General features: G+C 45.8%; 1 pseudogene; it reads right to left on the bottom strand.

Moving 5' to 3' along the window:
- The window catches only part of LOC112237260, a 65,616-nt pseudogene extending 44,645 nt beyond the window's left edge, over positions 1 to 20,971 (bottom strand).
- Positions 20,972 to 23,298: the final 2,327 nt, after the last annotated feature.

Raw genomic sequence — 23,298 nt, 5'->3', positions numbered from 1 at the left:
CACCTGAGCACGGTCCTCACTCCTGGGTCTACACAGCTGTCACCTTGAGCAAGGCTCCACACGGACAGACACACACACAAAAAACACACACTCACAAGGTTGCTCGCATGGACTCACTCACATATGCAAAGAGTAAAATGTTCAGAGACAAAGACAAATAATATAACCAGTTGAGATTCATTTTTGTGTCACCCAGTGGAAAACATTTAGTCACAGAGCACATCAATCAAACAGCACCTGGAAGAGTAATGCTATATCTCTGTCTTATCACCGAAATACTGGAATACAGGTTTGGTTGAACAGCACTGCCCCCCTTGGACTGTGCCTCTCTAATCTACAGATGCTACATAGGAACACATTTTCATTTGGCCGATAAAGGACATGCATTGAACATTTTGATAATTGAGAAATGTTGTGCAAACCCTGCCAGAAAGACACTGCTGAAAGTGATTCAAACACCAGAAATATCCCACATTGATCAACAGAGATTTCAGGAACCCCCAGGAACCCAACATTTCCCCTAACCATTGATACAGGGTCAGATGGTTTCACCTCCCTATGGAGAAGGTTAGGACTGGGAGTAGAGTGGTCTGATGCTAGATCTGTAGTTAAGGGAATCCTGGAACCTCTAAAGCAAGGCCTGCAGATGTTGCTAACTAAATGTCTTGGAAGATGAACGTTGGGTTGTTATTTTACCTGAAATATGTTTTTTGTTTTTTTTGCTGGATCTTTGTAGAATTTGGACCCAGAGTCGTACAAAATGTTGTGTTTCTCTACTCTGACTATTAACATTAAGCAATCCCCTTCTGAGCCAATGCATTCAGCCAAATAAATACATTTCATATATGCTATTGCAAAAATAATCCTTTGGTTATGTTTATGAAGGTCTTCGGTAACAAATGTTTTTCATTCGTTAATGTTACTGTAGGCTGTAAAAACTATTCAAGTGTTTTACACCATCACAAAGAAATGCATTATTATTTCATTAAGGCAGGTCTTAAGAAAGTTACAAAAAGGTATTGTATTTCAAATGAACAGAACAGCATATTTGAACTTGTGTTATGTTACTAGTCTGTGCTTAGTAGGCTATGGCTATGCTGCTGCAAGTGCTCAATTATAGATCGCATGGAATAGCGGATATAATATTCAACATTTTGAAATAAAGCCCTTGCCTTAATTTTAAGAGTTGTTTGGCAAATGTACAGTATGTGTTTTAGAAACATTCTAACCTGCTCTTTCCAATTGGTTATGAAATCAAAATGTCGTACCTGCAGGAAGGATGAGTTTTTCTTTTAAAGTTGCTTTCTGGTGAGCACTGTTCCCTTTGTCAATTACCCATACTGCACTGCAGTCTCTCCATTCACAAGGCAATTGATAATATTGTCACCCATCAGACTATTGTCAATTTAAACTTGTTTTTAGGCTACATCTATTATTATAGGCCTATGTGTGGAATGAGTTTGGATCTAGTTTAGGTGTACAGTAGTTTCCATTGGCCATTGTCAGATGGCAGCCAACTGTCGGGTGAAGGAAGGTTAGGAGGGACCTGTCCTCCTAAAACTGCTTAGCTATGGAAATTCTAACAAAGGTAGTGTGACTTATTTAGGAAAAGTTACAAGTAACTTTGAAAATGTCTGAGTAATTAAAATGTTAAATTCATATGACCTCAAAATGATGCTCTCAGGGCTTCTAGTGTTAATCCACAGATAAAAGGTGAAACTGTTTTTAGTTAGTTACTGTATCTATGATTAATCTCTCCTCATTCATCTTACAAATACAAAGGTGGGTTTGTATGCTACTGAAAACCAATGATTAAATGGGAGAGGTGGGACTTACAACACATCAAGCATCTCAAATAAAACCAAGTTCTATTTTAGCACCTGGCTATGCCAACGACCCGCTGTCGCGTGAGAGCAGTGTAGATGAAATGACATCCATGTATTTTTGCAACGCTTGGGCACGCAATGTGGCCGGTCTGGTTTGGGTGTAACATGTGGATGAACTGACGTTCCCTGGACTCACTAACACGCAATGTATATTATCACATTAGTTTCGGAACAACTGTCTGCAGAGGCATGTGTCTTATTCGAGGAAGCATGTCAATGTGAGGCAGTCTTCCTGGTATTCCTACAGTACCCCAAACTATTCTGCCATTCTATTTGGCCACAGGAAAAACATGAGAAAGGTGTTCCTCTGCAGTTCATGTTTGATTGAATTGAGCGCTTGGACTTCCTTTCCCTTCTATTTCCTTTCCCTTCTATTTTATATGACCACTGATCAGCACTTTTACACTGTAAAACTGAGTCTTATATGACCACTCATCAGCACTTTTACACTGTAATATGCTTATGAGGAGTCTCATTGGATGATACAGAGACAACACAAACAGCAGCAATGTGGGCATGCACACAGAAACGCTCGCTCGCACGCACGCACGCACGCACGCACGCACGCACGCACGCACACACACACACACACACACGCACACACACACACACACACACACACACACACACACACACACACACAGCACACACACACACCACACACACACACACACACACACACACACACACCACAAACACTCACACACACACACAGAAACACACACACACACACGCACACACACACACACACACACACACACACACACACACACACACACACACACACACACACACACGCACACACACACACACACGAGCATAATGAACAGTCAATATAAACATAATCTAAACATCTAAACCATTAACACTCCATCACTTCACAGTAGATCAATGGAAAGTTCTTTAGCCAACTACATTGTCATGGACCCACGCACGCATGCACACACAGGCAGGGGGCCCATGTTGTGTGACTAGTGATCACTGAGCATGACAGTCAGAAGGAGGAGGCGGCTCTGTGAAGTCTTTTATCTCTGCTCTATACACTCAGTGACTCTACACAGGCAGTGGCTTTATGTCTCTGATACCATAGGGCTGATTCATCACACTGATATACAGCACCACCACATCATGGAATACACCAGCTAGTTCATTTCCATGACAGGAAAACACAGGTGATGTATGTATTTACACTGCAGTGTGTGAAGTCTTCCATTGGAGCTCTGAGGTAGATGTTCATTGTGGATCTGAGACCAGAGCGGGAATGGAATGAAAAACTCATTTTTGCATAATCAATGCATGGAGTTTGGAATTTCTGGGGTTTTGTTTGTCCACCCGCCTCTTGAGGATTGACCACAGGTTCTCAATGGGATTAAGGTCTGGGGAGTTTCCCTGCCATGGACCCCAAGACATTTAATTATCACTTTTGCCTTATGGCAAGGTGCTCCATCATGCTGGAAAAGGCATTGTTCGTCACCAAACTGTTCCTGGAGGGTTGGGAGAAGTTGCTCTCGGAGGATGTGTTGGTACCATTCTTTATTCTTGGCTGTGTTCTTAGGCAAAATTGTGAGTGAGCCCACTCCCTTGGTTGAGAAGCAACCCCACACATGAATGGTCTCAGGATGCTTTACTGTTGGCATGACACAGGACTGATGGTAGCGCTCACATTGTCTTCTCCAGACAAGCTTTTTTTCCAGATGCCCCAAACAATCGTAAAGGGGATTCATCAGAGAAAATGACTTTACCCCAGTCCTCAGCAGTCCAATCCTTGTACCTTTTGCAGAATATCAGTCTGTCCCTTGTGTTTTTCCTGGAGAGAAGTGGCTTCTTTGCTGCCCTTCTTGACACCAGGCCATCCTCCAAAAGTCTTTGCCTCACTGTGCGTGCAGATGCACTCACACCTGCCTGCTGCCATTCCTGAGCAAGCTCTGTACTGGTGGTGCCCCAATCCCGCAGCTGAATCAACTTTAGGAGACGGTCCTAGCGCTTGCTGGACTTTCTTGGGCGCCCTGAAGCTTTCTTAACAAAAATTGAACCGCTCTCCTTGAAGTTGTTGATGATCCGATAAATGGTTGATTTAGGTGCAATCTTACTGGCAGCAATATCCTTGCCTGTGAAGCCCTTTTTGTGCAAAGCAATGATGACGGCACGTGTTTCCTTGCAGGTTACCATGGTTGACAGAGGAAGAACAATGATTCCAATTACCACCCTCCTTTTGAAGCTCCCAGTCTGTTATTCAAACTCAATCAGCATGACATAGTGATCTCCAGCCTTGTCCTCATCAACACTCACACCTGTGTTAATGAGAGAATCACTGAAATGATGTTAGCTAGTCCTTTTGTGGCAGGGCTGAAATGCAGTGGAAATATTTCTGGGGGATTCAGTTCATTTGCATGGCAAAGAGGGACTTTGCAATTCATCTGATCACTCTTTATAACATTCTGGAGTATATGCAAATTGCCATCATACAAACTGAGGCAGCAGACTTTGTGAAAATTAATATTTGTGTCATTCTCAAAACCTTTGGCCACGATTGTACAGGTACATGTATCCCTCCATTAAGGCTCTATAGTATAGGTACATGTAGCCCTTGATTAAAGTGGAACTGACAGCATTTTAGAAGCATTTGTAAAACATCTGTTAATATACACCCCCAGGAAGAATATGACACTTTTTAATAACATTTTCTGAGAAGCGAGCACTTGGATATGATAATTTGCATAAATTCGTAGAATTTTTGGGAATTACGTATACTAAGGCATTAGTGAAAATTCTATAGCAATATAGAGTGGGAAAGCGGAAATACTTATTTTCCACCATAATTTGCAAATAAATTCATAAAAAATCCTACCATGTGATTTTCTGGATTTTTTTTCCTCATTTTGTCTGTCATAGTTGAAGTGTACCTATGATGAAAATTACAGGCCTCTCTCATCTTTTTAAGTGGGAGAACTTGCACAATTGGTGGCTGCTTAAATACTTTTTTGCCCCACTGTAGTTGGTTCAGAGTTCGTTTTGATATTTCAACCTGCGTTTCCTGATCGCGTTTGGTGCGGTTGGACAAGATCAACATGCGTGCGATGGTGGATGCACGTGTGCGAGCGGTCTGGTCAGCATGTTACAGGCAGTTGCAACAGCGCGACTTTAGATCATTAGCTCGCATTCTGCAAAAACCACAGAATACACTTGAATGGATATCTGCAAATATGTGTCTAAATACCACGGGAGTCCTCTTACATTTGGGACCTCTACAGTTATATTGATCAAACAACCATAGAAAGGTCGGCTATCTTTGCCTATATGCACATCAATAACTACAAGATCAACAACTAATGCTAGCCAAAGCAAGGTGAGCTATAATCTAACAAAGGAACATTAGATAAGTCCTCTAAAACTTTTTCAGCTCATTGGCCGTCAAAATTACACTAATAAACGATGAAGAATTGTAGTCTGCTCATCTTTCTGCAGCTTGCCTGCCAATGCCTGCCTGTCCCAACCAAGCACCCAACTAACTGGCTAAAGTTGGCTAGCTACTTCCAGACACAAATGAGAGAACACCTCACTGACCATTTTACTCACTCTAGCAGAGCTGGTTAGGCTGTTTAGATGTTATCCAGAGTATTGATGACTAACTATTACTTTTTTTTTATTGACACCAGTCATATTCAGGGGGTCTTGCATGTTCGTAAATTCATCTGTTATTCTTCACTCTGGCACACTAGATAGCTAGCCAGAGTGAATTTGCTAACTGGATAACAGTCATTCAGCATACCTAGCTAGCTAGCAAAGCGATTCACATTTCTTGCTAGCTAACCAAATGACACGTGCATCTCTAGCTGTGTAGCCACCGAAAAATGATACGAGGAGAAAAAGTCAGTCACTCACCCATTCTGTCAATGACATGACATTCCTCCTAGCAACTAACTAGCTAGCTAGCTAAAGTTAGGCTCTGTGTTTTTAGCTTCCTACCTAAATAGATATGCTAGCATATTAACCACGTTATGACTGACTTGTGATCATTTCCCTTGCTATTTTGATGGTATTGACATTCCCAGCCTTAGTTACATTTGTCCGTTTTGTCAAAATAGATGTGTATTAGTGTTGTCACGATACCAGAATTTTTACTCTGATACCGATACTCAATACCATCATGATACTCACAATACCATCACAATACTCAATACCATCACCATACTGAATACCATCACCATACTCAATACCATCACTCAATACCATCACGATACTCAATACCATCACAATACTCAATACCATCACCATACTCAATACCATCACCATCACTCAATACCATCCCGATACTCAATGCCATCACTCAATACCACCACGATACTCAATACCATCACGATACACAATACCATCATGATTCTCAATACCATCACGATACTCAATACCATCACGATACTCAATACCATCACGATTCTCAATGCCATCACGATACTCAATACCATCACTCAATACCACCACGATACTCAATACCATCACGATACTCAATACCATCATGATTCTCAATACCATCACGATACTCAATACCATCACGATACTCAATACCATCACGATTCTCAATACCATCACGATACTCAATACCATCACTCAATACCATCCCGATACTCAATAACATCACGATTCTCAATGCCATCACTCAATACCATCACGATACTCAATACTATCACTCAATAGCATCACGATTCTCAATACCAAAACGATACCAAAACAATACCACTGCAAAAAAATATAAGGTGTATTAGCAGATTGGCACTTGATCCAGACAGATCTTTTGACTTCATTACAATATCATTACATTTATTTCTTTTAATTTATTAAGGTATGCATTCATGAATAAATTATACAAACATACAATCAATTTGACTTAGTTTTTTACCAATCTAACTAGCCTACATAACAGCATAATTGTAATAATGTATTTGAAGGGTATATCTCCATTGATAAACTGGGTAAATCAACATGTAGCCTAAGCCTATTCACAATACAGGTGAATGCATATTCAATAGGTGTGTGTGCATGCATTGAGTTTTTGAGCTTGTTTTGGCTACAGATGAAAAACAACATGTTTCTCTTCCATTTGGGACTTATTTTATAACATTTCCTGCTGTCTCTTTTAGACCCATGACGTCATTCACAGACACAGTCAGTTCGAGGCTGGAGCAAAGATGAGTAGAAATGTGAGGCGAAAGTTAATCAAGTTTTTGGTGACAATCAGCTTTGAAATCAGCAATATTTTGCTCAATGGTTTGCAAAAAAGTACTATGGTAGTGAATTGGTGTTAGCTTCACTTGTAAGCTAGCAATGAAAAGTTAGCCTACAAAGCTGGAAGCTAACGGCATCTTCTTGCATTGTAAAGTGTTCTAGCCTGTAATGGACATTGTCATGCGAACAGTAATTAACAGTTGAAACATTTCTACATGCCGTGTTGCATTATTCAAGTGTGTTAACTTCTGTGCAGCATAATAAGTGGTGATGCAGCCCAGACTCCCAGTGAAAGCAGTGTTTCCTCAGGACAGGCTACAGCTAGCATTGAGGAAGTGGAGCAGGCATGATGTGCTCGCACTATAAGCAGTGTTTCCTCAGGACAGGCTACAGCTAGCATTGAGGAAGTGGAGCAGGCATGATGTGCTCGCACTATAAGCAGTGTTTCCTCAGGACAGGCTACAGCTAGCATTGAGGAAGTGGAGCAGGCATGATGTACTCGCACTATAAGCAGTGTTTCCTCAGGACAGGCTACAGCTAGCAATGAGGAAGTGGAGCAGGCATGATGTGCTCGCACTATAAGCAGTGTTTCCTCAGGACAGGCTACAGCTAGCAATGAGGAAGTGGAGCAGGCATGATGTGCTCGCACTATAAGCAGTGTTTCCTCAGGACAGGCTACAGCTAGCATTGAGGAAGTGGAGCAGGCATGATGTGCTCGCACTATAAACAGTGTTTCCTCAGGACAGGCTACAGCTAGCATTGAGGAAGTGGAGCAGGCATGATGTGCTCGCACTATAAACAGTGTTTCCTCAGGACAGGCTACAGCTAGCATTGAGGAAATGGAGCAGGCATGATGTGCTCGCACTATAAGCAGTGTTTCCTCAGGACAGGCTACAGCTAGCATTGAGGAAGTGGAGCAGGCATGATGTGCTCGCACTATAAGCAGTGTTTCCTCAGGACAGGCTACAGCTAGCATTGAGGAAGTGGAGCAGACATGATGTGCTCGCACTATAAGCAGTGTTTCCTCAGGACAGGCTACAGCTAGCAATGAGGAAGTGGAGCAGGCATGATGTGCTCGCACTATAAGCAGTGTTTCCTCAGGACAGGCTACAGCTAGCATTGAGGAAGTGGAGCAGGCATGATGTGCTCGCACTATAAGCAGTGTTTCCTCAGGACAGGCTACAGCTAGCATTGAGGAAGTGGAGCAGGCATGATGTGCTCGTACTATAAACAGTGTTTCCTCAGGACAGGCTACAGCTAGCATTGAGGAAGTGGAGCAGGCATGATGTGCTCGCACTATAAACAGTGTTTCCTCAGGACAGGCTACAGCTAGCATTGAGGAAGTGGAGCAGGCATGATGTACTCGCACTATAAGAAGACATTGGCTGCGCTGATAGAAAGACTTGATCCTCTCTCAATCAGTAGACAATGTGAGACACATTTGACTGGTGAGAGACTGCAGATAGATTGGGGAGAGACTGGAGAGACACTGGGGAGAGACTGGCAAGAAACTGGAGAGAGATTGGGAAGAGATTGGGGAAAGACACTGGGGAGAGACTGATGGAGAGACTGGAGGAGAGACTGGAGGAGAGACGGGAGGAGAGACTGGGAGGAGAGACTGGAAAGTGATGAGAGACTGGGGACGCAAGACTGAAGAGACACTAGAAAGAGATGAGGAGAGACTGGAGAGAGACTGGGGATAGAATGGGGAGAGACTGGGGAGAGACCGGGGGGAGACTTGGGAGAGACTGGAGAGAGACTTGGGAGAGACTGTGGGGAGACTGGAGAGAGAGTAAGCGAGAGACTGGGAGGAGACTGAAGAGAGACTGGAGAGAGACTTGGGAGAGACTGGAGAGAGACTGGAGAGAGTAAGAGAGAGACTGGGGAGAGACTGGGGGTGACTGGGGGAGACTGGTGGGAGACTGGAGAGAGATTGAAGAGAGACTGGAGAAAGACTGGAGAGAGACTTGGGAGAGACTGGGGAGAGACTGGGGGAGGCTGGTGGGAGACTTGGGAGAGACTTGGGAGAGACTGGAGAGAGAGTAAGAGAGAGACTGGGGAGAGACTGGAGAGAGACTGAAGAGAGACTGAATAGAGACTGGGGAGAGACTGGAAGAAAGACTTGGAAGAGACTGGAGAGAGAGTAAGAGAGAGACTGGGGGGAGACTGGGGGAGACTGGAGAGAGAGTAAGAGAGAGACTGGGGAGAGACTGGAGAGAGACTGGAGAGAGACTGAAGAGAGACTGAATAGAGACTGAATAGAGACTGGATAAAGACTTGGGAGAGACTGAATAGAGACTGGGAGAGAGACTGGATAAAGACTTGGGAGAGACTGAAGAGAGACTGAAGAGAGACTGGGGGAGAGACTGGGGAGAGACTGGGGAGAGACTTGGGAGAGACTGGAGAGAGAGACTGGAGAGAGAGACTGGAGAAAGACTGGGGAGAGACTTGGGAGAGACACTGGGGAGAGACTGGCGGGAGACTGAAGAGAGACTGGGGTAAGGACTGGAGAGAGACTTGGGAGAGACTGGAGAGAGACTTGGGAAAGACTGGAGAGAGACTGGAGAGAGTAAGAGAGAGACTGGGGAGAGACTGGGGGTGACTGGGGGTGACTGGGGGAGACTGGACGGGGTCTTCTTCTTAAGAAGAACGGGTTAAGGACAGGCTGGGTAAGGAGAGGCTGGTTAAGGAGAGGCTGGGTAAGGAGAGGCTGGTTAAGGAGAGGCTGGTTAAGGAGAGGCTGGGTAAGGAGAGGCTGGTTAAGGAGAGGCTGGGTAAGGAGAGGCTGGGTAAGGAGAGGCTGGATAAGGAGAGACTGGTTAAGGAGAGGCTGGATAAGGAGAGACTGGTTAAGGAGAGGCTGGATAAGGAGAGACTGGGTAAGGAGAGGCTGGATAAGGAGAGGCTGGGTAAGGAGAGGCTGGGTAAGGAGAGGCTGGGTAAGGAGAGGCTGGGTAAGGAGAGTCTGGAGACTGGGTAAGGAGAGGCTGGGTGTGGAGAGACTGGGTAAGAAGAGCCTGGGTAAGGAGAGACTGGGTAAGGAGAGGCTGGTTAAAGAGAGTCTGGGTAAGGAGAGGCTGGTTAAGGAGAGGCTGGGTAAGAAGAGGCTGGGTAAGGAGAGGCTGGGTAAGGAGTGCTCGCAGAGCTGGGTAAGGAGAGCCTGGGTATGGAGAGCCTGGGTATGGAGAGACTGGGTAAGGAGAGACTGGGTAAGGAGAGGCTGGGTAAGGAGAGACTGGATAAGAAGAGACTGGTTAAGGAGAGGCTGGGTAAGGAGAGGCTGGTTAAGGAGAGGCTGGGTAAGGAGAGGCTGGTTAAGGAGAGGCTGGATAAGGAGAGACTGGTTAAGGAGAGGCTGGATAAGGAGAGACTGGGTAAGGAGAGGCTGGATAAAGAGAGACTGGTTAAGGAGAGGCTGGGTAAGGAGAGGCTGGGTAAGGAGAGGCTGGTTAAAGAGAGTCTGGGTAAGGAGAGACTGGAGACTGGGTAAGGAGAGGCTGGGTGAGGAGAGACTGGAGACTGGGTAAGGAGAGGCTGGATAAGGAGAGACTGGGTAAGGAGAGACTGGATAAGAAGAGACTGGTTAAGGAGAGGCTGGGTAAGGAGAGGCTGGTTAAGGAGAGGCTGGTTAAGGAGAGGATGGGTAAGGAGAGGCTGGTTAAGGAGAGGCTGGATAAGGAGAGACTGGTTAAGGAGAGGCTGGATAAGGAGAGACTGGGTAAGGAGAGGCTGGATAAAGAGAGGCTGGTTAAGGAGAGGCTGGTTAAGGAGAGGCTGGGTAAGGAGAGGCTGGTTAAAGAGAGTCTGGGTAAGGAGAGTCTGGAGACTGGGTAAGGAGAGGCTGGGTGAGGAGAGACTGGTTAAGAAGAGCCTGGGTAAGGAGAGACTGGGTAAGGAGAGGCTGGGTAAGGAGAGGCTGGTTAAGGAGAGGCTGGGTAAGGAGAGGCTGGGTAAGGAGAGGCTGGGTAAGGAGAGGCTGGGTAAGGAGAGACTTGGTAAGGAGTAAGGAGAGGCTGGTTAAGGACAGGCTGGTTAAGGAGAGACTGGGTAAGGAGAGGCTGAGTAAGGAGAGGCTGGGTATGGACAGACTGGGTAAGGAGAGGCTGGGTATGGAGAGACTGGGTATGGAGAGACTGGGTATGGAGAGACTGGGTATGGAGAGACTTGGTAAGGAGAGGCTGGGTACGGAGAGACTGGGTAAGGAGAGGCTGGTTAAGGAGAGACTGGTTAAGGAGAGACTTGGTAAGGAGAGGCTGGGTATGGAGAGACTGGGTAAGGAGAGGCTGGTTAAGGAGAGGCTGGGTAAGGAGAGACTGGGTAAGGAGAGACTGGGTAAGGAGAGGCTGGGTAAGGAGAGACTGGGTAAGGAGAGACTGGTTAGAGAGACTGGTTAAGGAGAGACTGGGTAAGAAGAGACTGGTTAAGGAGAGGCTGGTTAAGGAGAGGCTGGGTAAGGAGAGGCTGGGTAAGGAGAGGCTGGGTAAGGAGAGACTGGGTAAGGAGAGACTGGTTAAGGAGAGGCTGGATAAGGAGAGACTGGGTAAGGAGAGGCTGATAAAGAGAGGCTGGATAAAGAGAGGCTGGTTAAGGAGAGGCTGGTTAAGGAGAGGCTGGGTAAGGAGAGGCTGGTTAAGGAGAGGCTGGGTATGGAGAGACTGGGTAAGGAGAGACTGGGTAAGGAGAGGCTGGGTAAGGAGAGACTGGGTAAGAAGAGCCTGGGTAAGGAGAGACTGGTTAAGGAGAGGCTGGGTAAGGAGAGGCTGGTTAAGGAGAGGCTGGGTATGAGAGGCTGGATAAGGAGAGACTGGTTAAGGAGAGGCTGGATAAGGAGAGGCTGGATAAGGAGAGGCTGGATAAAGAGAGGCTGGTTAAGGAGAGGCTGGGTAAGGAGAGGCTGGGTAAGGAGAGGCTGGTTAAAGAGAGTCTGGGTAAGGAGAGACTGGGTAAGGAGAGGCTGGGTAAGGAGAGGCTGAGGAGAGACTGGTTAAGAAGAGGCTGGGTAAGGAGAGGCTGGGTAAGGAGAGGCTGGTTAAAGAGTCTGGGTAAGGAGAGGCTGGTTAAGGAGAGGCTGGGTAAGGAGAGGCTGGGTAAGGAGAGGCTGGGTGAGGAGAGACTGGTTAAGAAGAGCCTGGGTAAGGAGAGACTGGGTAAGGAGAGGCTGGGTAAGGAGAGGCTGGTTAAGGAGAGGCTGGGTAAGGAGAGGCTGGGTAAGGAGAGGCTGGGTAAGGAGAGGCTGGGTAAGGAGAGACTGGGTAAGGAGTAAGGAGAGGCTGGTTAAGGAGAGGCTGGTTAAGGACAGGCTGGTTAAGGAGAGACTGGGTAAGGAGAGGCTGGTTAAGGAGAGACTGGGTAAGGAGAGGCTGGGTAAGGAGAGGCTGGGTATGGACAGACTGGTTAAGGGGAGACTGGGTAAGGAGAGACTGGGTATGGAGAGACTGGGTAAGGATAGACTTGGTAAGGAGAGGCTGGGTAAGGAGAGACTGGGTATGGAGAGGCTGGTTAAGGATAGACTTGGTAAGGAGAGGCTGGGTAAGGAGAGACTGGGTAAGGAGAGGCTGGTTAAGGAGAGACTTGGTAAGGAGAGGCTGGGTAAGGAGAGACTGGTTAAGGAGAACGGAGAGACTGGGTAAGGAGAGGCTGGTTAAGGAGAGACTGGTTGGAGAGACTTGGTAAGGAGAGGCTGGGTATGGAGAGACTGGGTAAGAGAGGCTGGTTAAGGAGAGGCTGGGTAAGGAGAGACTGGGTAAGGAGAGACTGGGTAAGGAGAGACTGGGTAAGGAGAGACTGGGTAAGAAGAGACTGGTTAAGGAGAGGCTGGGTAAGGAGAGGCTGGTTAAGGAGAGGCTGGGTAAGGAGAGGCTGGGTAAGGAGAGGCTGGGTAAGGAGAGACTGGTTAAGGAGAGGCTGGATAAGGAGAGACTGGGTAAGGAGAGGCTGGATAAAGAGAGGCTGGATAAAGAGAGGCTGGTTAAGGAGAGGCTGGGTAAGGAGAGGCTGGGTAAGGAGAGGCTGGGTAAGGAGAGGCTGGGTATGGAGAGACTGGGTAAGGAGAGACTGGGTAAGGAGAGGCTGGGTAAGGAGAGACTGGGTAAGAAGAGACTGGGTAAGAAGAGACTGGTTAAGGAGAGGCTGGGTAAGGAGAGGCTGGTTAAGGAGAGGCTGGGTAAGGAGAGGCTGGATAAGGAGAGACTGGTTAAGGAGAGGCTGGATAAGGAGAGGCTGGGTAAGGAGAGGCTGGATAAAGAGAGGCTGGTTAAGGAGAGGCTGGGTAAGGAGAGGCTGGGTAAGGAGAGGCTGGTTAAAGAGAGTCTGGGTAAGGAGAGACTGGGTAAGGAAAGGCTGGGTAAGGAGAGGCTGGGTGAGGAGAGACTGGTTAAGAAGAGCCTGGGTAAGGAGAGACTGGGTAAGGAGAGGCTGGTTAACGAGAGTCTGGGTAAGGAGAGGCTGGTTAAGGAGAGGCTGGGTAAGGAGAGGCTGGGTAAGGAGAGGCTGGGTAAGGAGAGGCTGGGTATGGACAGACTGGGTAAGGAGAGGCTGGTTAAGGAGAGACTGGTTAAGGGGAGACTTGGTAAGGAGAGACTGGGTATGGAGAGACTGGGTAAGGATAGACTTGGTAAGGAGAGGCTGGGTAAGGAGAGACTGGGTAAGGAGAGGCTGGTTAAGGAGAGACTTGGTAAGGAGAGGCTGGGTAAGGAGAGACTGGTTAAGGAGAGGCTGGGTATGGAGAGACTGGGTAAGGAGAGACTGGGTAAGGAGAGGCTGGGTAAGGAGAGGCTGGGTAAGAAGAGACTGGTTAAGGAGAGACTGGTTAAGGAGAGTCTGGGTAAGGAGAGGCTGGTTAAGGAGAGGCTGGATAAGGAGAGACTGGGTAAGGAGAGGCTGGATATAGAGAGGCTGGTTAAGGAGAGGCTGGGTAAGGAGAGGCTGGGTAAGGAGAGGCTGGTTAAAGAGAGTCTGGGTAAGGAGAGACTGGGTAAGGAGAGACTGGGTAAGGAGAGACTGGGTAAGGAGAGGCTGGGTATGGAGAGGCTGGATAGAAGAATGGGAGCCCAAAACCATAGTCATAAAAGGCAGCCCTGCTACAAAAGCATTGATCCTCTGAACAATTGCTGCATGACAGAAATGATGATCATTGCAGAACTCAACTACTGCGTTTCACTGAAGAGAGAAACAGAAGGAGTGAGAGAAAGGGAGACGGGGGAGAAGAAATCATTCCTTCCTGGGACTGGAATTACAGTATAGTGAAATGACAAGAAAAGAGATGGAAAGGGGAAAAGAAAGAAGAAATGTTCAAAAAAGTTTCAGATATTCTGTCCAACTGTTCTAGGTCACCCATAAATTGGCTGATATCACTTTTACCCCTAGGCCAGTGTTCCTCATTGGGTAGTGGGTGTTCCACATTGACATTGGATGAAGTGAGTTCCCCCCTTTCAATGTAAAGCCATTTGTAATTTTGAACAAAAAAGTATATTCAAACCTGCCCAAAACCAAGATTACCAAGAGAAACCAATTGGAGCCACATTTCCTAAATGGAATGACCCAGCACCTCAATCAGAGCAACCTGGAAACAGTGTCCTCAAACAGATTATGACATTAAATCTCAAACTGATCAAAGTGTACTATCTGTTCAATGTAAATGTAATATCTATGGGGGTACTGCATATCTATTATTGATTATCTATGGGAGACCTGCAGATCTACACCACACCTCATTGCAGGGGCGCAGCTTTGGTTTTAGTAGTGGGGGGACATAATGTTTTTTTTAATATAACAAAAATGTATCCAATTGGATAAACACTCCAAACAGCCTACCTGACCGCATGGTCCTAAAGCTCACCATTGCCTCATTTTCTATCACATTCCAATGATAAAACTGGGGAGGACTAAAATGCAATTTCAGATTGTGGGGTGGGGGGGGCTAACCCCCCGTCCCCAGTGAAAGTTGCGCCCCTGCCGGCTTCAACTTGTTGATTAGTACTATAGACAAACTGTAGCAGGCCAAACACTCACTGTTAAATCACAGAGTCAATGGGTTGAGTTAAAATGGCTCCTTATCTTACTGGGTCTCACCAATACACCAGAGTAGTAGCATGGATTTTACCTTTCTGCATAGAACACTGATCAACACACAATGGAGAAGCAGTTTGGTGGGTTTCAAAATGTGCTACAAGTCTATCCAGCTAGCTCACGGTCTACAAGTCTGTCCAGCTAGCTCACTGTCTACAAGTCTATCCAGGTAGCTCACTGTCTACAAGTCTATCCAGCTAGCTCACTGTCTACAAGTCTATCCAGCTAGCTCACTGTCTACAAGTCTATCCAGCTAGCTCACTGTCTACAAGTCTATCCAGCTAGCTCACTGTCTACAAGTCTATCCAGCTAGCTCACTGTCTACAAGTCTATCCAGCTAGCTCACAGTCTACAAGTCTATCCAGGTAGCTCACTGTCTACAAGTCTATCCAGCTAGCTCACGGTCTACAAGTCTATCCAGCTAGCTCACTGTCTACAAGTCTATCCAGCTAGCTCACTGTCTACAAGTCTATCCAGCTAGCTCACTGTCTACAAGTCTATCCAGCTAGCTCACTGTCTACAAGTCTATCCAGCTAGCTCACTGTCTACAAGTCTATCCAGCTAGCTCACTGTCTACAAGTCTATCCAGGTAGCTCACTGTCTACAAGTCTATCCAGGTAGCTCACTGTCTACAAGTCTATCCAGCTAGCTCACTGTCTACAAGTCTATCCAGCTAGCTCACTGTCTACAAGTCTATCCAGCTAGCTCACTGTCTACAAGTTTATCCAGCTAGCTCACAGTCTACAAGTCTATCCAGCTAGCTCACTGTCTACAAGTCTATCCAGCTAGCTCACGGTCTACAAGTCTATCCAGCTAGCTCACTGTCTACAAGTCTATCCAGCTAGCTCACTGTCTACAAGTCTATCCAGCTAGCTCACTGTCTACAAGTCTATCCAGCTAGCTCACTGTCTACAAGTCTATCCAGCTAGCTCACTGTCTACAAGTCTATCCAGCTAGCTCACTGTCTACAAGTCTATCCAGCTAGCTCACTGTCTACAAGTCTATCCAGCTAGCTCACTGTCTACAAGTCTATCCAGCTAGCTCACTGTCTACAAGTCTATCCAGCTAGCTCACTGTCTACAAGTTTATCCAGCTAGCTCACTGTCTACAAGTCTATCCAGCTAGCTCACTGTCTACAAGTCTATCCAGCTAGCTCACTGTCTATCCAAGTTTATCCAGCTAGCTCACTGTCTACAAGTTTATCCAGGTAGCTCACTGTCTACAAGTCTATCCAGCTAGCTCACGGTCTACAAGTCTATCCAGCTAGCTCACTGTCTACAAGTCTATCCAGCTAGCTCACTGTCTACAAGTCTATCCAGCTAGCTCACGGTCTACAAGTCTATCCAGCTAGCTCACGGTCTACAAGTCTATCCAGCTAGCTCACTGTCTACAAGTCTATCCAGCTAGCTCACTGTCTACAAGTCTGTCCAGCTAGCTCACTGTCTACAAGTCTATCCAGGTAGCTCACTGTCTACAAGTCTATCCACAAGTCTACAATCCAGCTAGCTCACTGTCTACAAGTCTGTCCATAGCTCACTGTCTACAAGTTTATCCAGGTAGCTCACTGTCTACAAGTCTATCCAGCTAGCTCACTGTCTACAAGTTTATCCAGGTAGCTCACTGTCTACAAGTCTATCCAGCTAGCTCACTGTCTACAAGTTTATCCAGGTAGCTCACTGTCTACAAGTCTATCCAGCTAGCTCACTGTCTACAAGTTTATCAGGTAGCTCAGTCTACAAGTCTATCCAGCAGCTCACGGTCTACAAGTCTATCCAGCTAGCTCACTGTCTACAAGTCTATCCAGCTAGCTCACTGTCTACAAGTCTGTCCAGCTAGCTCACTGTCTACAAGTCTATCCAGGTAGCTCACTGTCTACAAGTTTATCCAGGTAGCTCACTGTCTACAAGTCTATCCAGCTAGCTCACGGTCTACAAGTCTATCCAGCTAGCTCACTGTCTACAAGTCTATCCAGCTAGCTCACTGTCTACAAGTCTGTCCAGCTAGCTCACTGTCTACAAGTCTATCCAGGTAGCTCACTGTCTACAAGTTTATCCAGGTAGCTCACTGTCTACAAGTCTATCCAGCTAGCTCACTGTCTACAAGTCTGTCCAGCTAGCTCACTGTCTACAAGTCTATCCAGGTAGCTCACTGTCTACAAGTCTATCCAGCTAGCTCACTGTCTACAAGTCTATCCAGCTAGCTCACTGTCTACAAGTCTATCCAGGTAGCTCACTGTCTACAAGTCTATACAGCTAGCTCACTGTCTACAAGTCTATCCAGCTTGCTCACTGTCTACAAGTCTATCCAGCTAGCTCACTGTCTACAAGTCTATCCAGCTAGCTCACTGTCTACAAGTCTATCCAGCTAGCTCACTGTCTACAAGTCTATCCAGCTAGCTCACTGTCTACAAGTCTATACAGGTAGCTCACTGTCTACAAGTCTATACAGCTAGCTCACGGTCTACAAGTCTATCCAGGTAGCTCACTGTCTACAAGTCTATACAGCTAGCTCACTGTCTACAAGTCTATCCAGCTAGCTCACGGTCTACAAGTCTATCCAGCTAGCTCACGGTCTACAAGTCTATCCAGCTAGCTCACTGTCTACAAGTCTATCCAGGTAGCTCACTGTCTACAAGTCTATCCAGCTAGCTCACGGTCTACAAGTCTATCCAGCTAGCTCACTGTCTACAAGTCTATCCAGGTAGCTCACTGTCTACAAGTCTATCCAGGTAGCTCACTGTCTACAAGTCTATCCAGGTAGCTCACTGTCTACAAGTCTATCCAGGTAGCTCACTGTCTACAAGTCTATCCAGCTAGCTCACTGTCTACAAGTTTATCCAGCTAGCTCACTGTCTACAAGTCTATCCAGCTAGCTCACTGTCTACAAGTCTATCCAGCTAGCTCACTGTCTACAAGTCTATCCAGGTAGCTCACTGTCTACAAGTCTATCCAGCTAGCTCACTGTCTACAAGTCTATCCAGCTAGCTCACTGTCTACAAGTCTATCCAGCTAGCTCACTGTCTACAAGTCTATCCAGGTAGCTCACTGTCTACAAGTCTATCCAGCTAGCTCACTGTCTACAAGTCTATCCAGCTAGCTCACTGTCTACAAGTCTATCCAGGTAGCTCACTGTCTACAAGTCTATCCAGCTAGCTCACTGTCTACAAGTCTATCCAGGTAGCTCACTGTCTACAAGTCTATCCAGGTAGCTCACTGTCTACAAGTCTATCCAGGTAGCTCACTGTCTACAAGTCTATCCAGGTAGCTCACTGTCTACAAGTCTATCCAGCTAGCTCACTGTCTACAAGTTTATCCAGCTAGCTCACTGTCTACAAGTCTATCCAGCTAGCTCACTGTCTACAAGTCTATCCAGCTAGCTCACTGTCTACAAGTCTATCCAGCTAGCTCACTGTCTACAAGTCTATCCAGCTAGCTCACTGTCTACAAGTTTATCCAGCTAGCTCACTGTCTACAAGTTTATCCAGCTAGCTCACTGTCTACAAGTCTATCCAGCTAGCTCACTGTCTACAAGTCTATCCAGCTAGCTCGCGGTCTACAAGACTACAAGACTGGAAAGGTACAATTTCAAAATTGGGTAGTGCATCATCAGTTCCTCTTGTCGTGTCAGTCATAGCATAACTTAGCAAGCTATTTATAACACACAATGTTCCCCAATGCTGGAAGGGGGGCCCAGAGTGAAACATTTTAGGAACCCCTGTTCTATCTTACAGGGCTGCTTTAAGAAAGGGTGTTTGGAACAGACCTCAGTCCTAATATTCTGGGGGAAATGAATCAGGAGAAAGTAATTATGCTATAAATTATGACCACCATATAAAGCTCTATATTGCAGTGGATTGTGAACAGCCCAACAACTTGGACTACGTTATTACATCAAGAGGTCAGACGATGCAATGGCATGGTTCCTGACAGTGCTGCAGCTGCAGTGATGGCTACATGCATGGAAGAGCCAGGGCCCTCTGGACAGTCACACACATCACAGAACAACAACCAATACAGAGGGCATGTCTGAGGGGGATGCTGTGGGGTCAGGAGAAAACAGAGCTGCAGAAAGAACCATAGCAATACAATGGACAGAATGGCCTTACAGTTCAGCTCCAAAATCCCCCATGATTCTTCCCACTCCAGCCAACATAGTGGAATAACATTATTTTCCACAGTGGCAGGTGTAGAAATAGGTTACTGGGAAAGATGGTGAATTCCGAGAGATGGCGTGATATAATCGTCAAGTAATCCGACATTTCAAATGGTATAGGGTTCCCAGTCCAAATGTAGTCGAACATTGCTTGGCATTGAATGCCTGTTAATTCTAAGGATGGAATGGATGACTAGCAGAACTGCATATATGAGAGAGAGAGAGAGAGGCCTATGTTGGTGACAACTGAGCAAATGGCCATTTATAGAGAAAAAATACAAATACTTATGAGCTACATGACATACCAAAGATGCTGTTCTGCACTCTGGTCACTCAAACCCACTAATGTGAAATACCACTGGGGCACACCATTCCACCTCAGATTTCATAATCCTATGGAGAATTAAGGATTGAACAACCTATGTGTGGGATAAATATTTATGTATGGATCTAAGAGAAAAAAGGCATGTGTGGTGGTCATTTGGGGAGATGAGGCAGAGGCCTCAAAACAAGATGGTCACAAATGACATGCCCATAAGATCATGCGGTGCATTTAGGCTACAGCATGAAACTAATATGATAGGCTTCCATAGTTATTGGCGCGCTTGAGCATTCAGGCAGAGATAGACAGTATGAACGATGGATGATATGAAAGCAATGCCACACAGACACATGTTCGATACAGCACGACAGACAGAGCCGCGGCGGAGAGCATGGAGAGACTGAAATACAGCGATGCGGACCGCAGTGCATTCATTAATACAGTATATACATCACACTGACTGCACTGCCTCCACCGTGGAAAATGGACGCCTAGTGTTACGCGACCGACCGACCGACCGGCATAGTGCGTGAGAACTCGTTTGACTGAGGATCAAAGACACATTCACACACTATTACCTCAAACACACTGAAAATGTGCAGGACATTCTCATACACGCATATTAAACACCTGTATAAACGGATTTATATGGATGCGCTGTCGCCCGCACCCAAACGCGATATTATAGGGATATGTAGTTGCATTCGAAGCATCATTTCTGCTCTTGTATTGTAATTTGCAGAACAGAGGCACATTAATTTGACTTTTAATTGCCTACATTCATGGTCTGTTACTGTTTTAAACTGACACACACAGACGATTAGTGGGTTGCGAGCAGAGTGAAACGAATTGGCAGGAGAATGTAGCTTGCAAATAGCCATCGATTGATTGGTTTTTGGTTAAACCAAATACAAGCACTTAAACAATGACCAATATTATAACCTATATTACCAGCCCCGAATGTAAATAATCTTATAGACAAGTCTTACCTGCCGGCTTATTATTTCAGAAGCTTATTCGAAGACCGTCACACTCCCAAAGAGAGGAAAAGGAGATGGAGAGAAAAAGAGAGAGGGGGTGGACGACAAATAACGGCCTCGAAATAACAAACAGGGGGGTATTAAGACAAAATTACTTGAAAAAAATACCGTGTAAGAAACTGTATGTCATTTCTCTACTAAACATAACTCAGCCATATGATGAAATGGTTTTAACAGATATACAGCGGATACACAGACACATCAGTGAAACAGGAATTTGTCTACAGTAGATGTAGCCAATGCGTGTGTGTACTCGGTGAGAATGCGTCTCCCCCTCCCCTCCAGTTACACGAGTGCTAGTTCGCTCTGTCTGCCCGTCCGTTCCTCTATCTATCTCTCACACCGAGCCATACGACGTAAGCAACTTGTCGCATCCGACCAAACTCTCCAGTGATGTGAACGGATAATCTTGGCTACTCGAAAATCAGAATAAGCTGGCTATTCATTTGCTGTTGTGCATGTAGGCTACAACAGGGCTCTTTTGTTTGGGGCAACACAGATGCTAAAACCACCGTTTTTTTGGCAATCATCATTTTTCTACATGTGGTTACTGGAGCGTGTGTGTACGTGCGTCAGTTGCGTGCACGCCTAAATAGCATGCTAGCCATGACCAAGTTATTAAGAGTGTTATTGATGTCGATATTTTGTTGAAGGTCGGCAGGATGGAGATTCATCGGGATTGTTTATTTTTATTTTCATACAACAGAATATGATGGCCATTTCCACCGCTGTCTAAAGAAATGCAGGGTTGGGAGCATTGCGGTAGCACAGTTCAGCAGAGAGAGAGAGAGAGAGATGCCACGCATAATTGTGTAGAGGGGAGGGGATAAAACGGTAACGGTAGAGAATTTTTGGTAAGATGGTGACTCGAGACCACAGAAGGAAAAATGCCCTGTTTTCCACGCCTAATAAGAATTATGTCATCATCTCCTTGACTCAAATACACACTGCTGCTGGAAATACTGTCATCTTCTGAGGCATGATTCAACAACGGCTGGTTTGTAGGTTGACATATAGCCAGTGGTTCCGGTACACAGCCACTATTCTATTTCAGTGTGTTTGTATTTGTGTGTGAACCAGGCTACCAGAGGACTGACTGAATGATGACCTTATATGGCTTTAAAATGGCTTTACCCATTCCCTTCCTCCCTTCCTCTCTCTTCATCACCCTCTTCATCACCCTCTCTATCGTACACACACACACGGAAAAAGAGGAGCTGAAGAGAGCTAATGCAGAGTGACAGGTCTTTCATGCAGTAATGGTGATGGTGAAAAGAGAGATTCACTCAACCCCATACTGCTACACACACACACACACACACACACACACACACAGAGAGAGAGCTGACGTCACAGAACCACATGTTTATAAATATGTGCTCACAAAGGCTATAATAGCACACGTTCACATCACACCAATATTCACACATTATAAATCCTAGCACTTACTCCTGTGTGATAGAACATCCTTGAAGTTAGACAGCACAGACATTTTATATTTATGTACGTATATTGATTGTTGGCTTTTTGTGTTGTCCATTTGACCTGCATAATTTCCTTCACACGCACACACACACACGCACGCACACACACACACGCACGCACGCACGCACACACACACACACACACGCACACACACAGTACTAATCAATCAGACTGTGGCTTGTACCACGATAGGGGAGAGGCTAGTGTTTTAATTCAATGCTTAGTGACCTACACTGCAATGCAGTGCACGTACCTGCAGCTAATGCCTAAAATTAACCTCAAATTTGACGTTTTGTTTGACTTCGAAATTTGATGTTTGAGGAACATGGATGAACGTCTAATTCTGACGTGAGTCTGTGAGAGATAGTTGACACACACACACACACAGACCAACGCAAATTACCCCATGGTGTGTTATATTCTTGTTGTGACTCACTGAGCTAAAGCCTAGGAATCAGATTAGGAAGCTAACGTGAGTCTCCAGGTATCAGCCAAGCATAGGCTGGTGAAGCAGCTCGGTTACACTCACACACTATTTAAACAGTGCTCCACAGTGTGTATGCCATGCTTTATAATAAAGGCCTGCAGTATTTCAACCCTGCACCAATCCCCACCTTCAGAGTCAACCGCTTTGAATTACACATGCACACATGGACACACATACATGCACACATGGACACACATACATGCACATACATGCACACACACACACACACACACACACACACACACACACACACACACACACACACACACAGGTTCCAAAGGGACTGTATCAATGCATGCCAGTATGAGTGAAATCCAACCCAGAGACTTTTATTGTTACACCTCCAATAACACTGACGTCATCACAATCAGTATGGGATCAGTTTAATCAAGATTCTACAGTATTATTTCCATGGATTTAGTTTAAGCTATTGACAATCTCTTTTCTTTGATGGTGCATCAAGGAGCAAAAAGGTGCTGTCTTGACAAAGATCATTATGTTCTAGAAGAGTGCAGGCACACCTAAGATTGCAACATTCCAGGAACTTTCAATAAATTCCCTGGTTTTCCAGAAATTATTTTTTAAAGGATTTCCTGCTTATTCTACGAATCTTCCAACCAGGATTTCAGGAAAACCATT

The sequence above is a fragment of the Oncorhynchus tshawytscha genome, linkage group LG03 (assembly GCF_018296145.1).
Source record: "Oncorhynchus tshawytscha isolate Ot180627B linkage group LG03, Otsh_v2.0, whole genome shotgun sequence".
NCBI lineage: Eukaryota > Metazoa > Chordata > Actinopteri > Salmoniformes > Salmonidae > Oncorhynchus > Oncorhynchus tshawytscha.
This window is presented reverse-complemented; position numbering and strand designations above follow the sequence as displayed.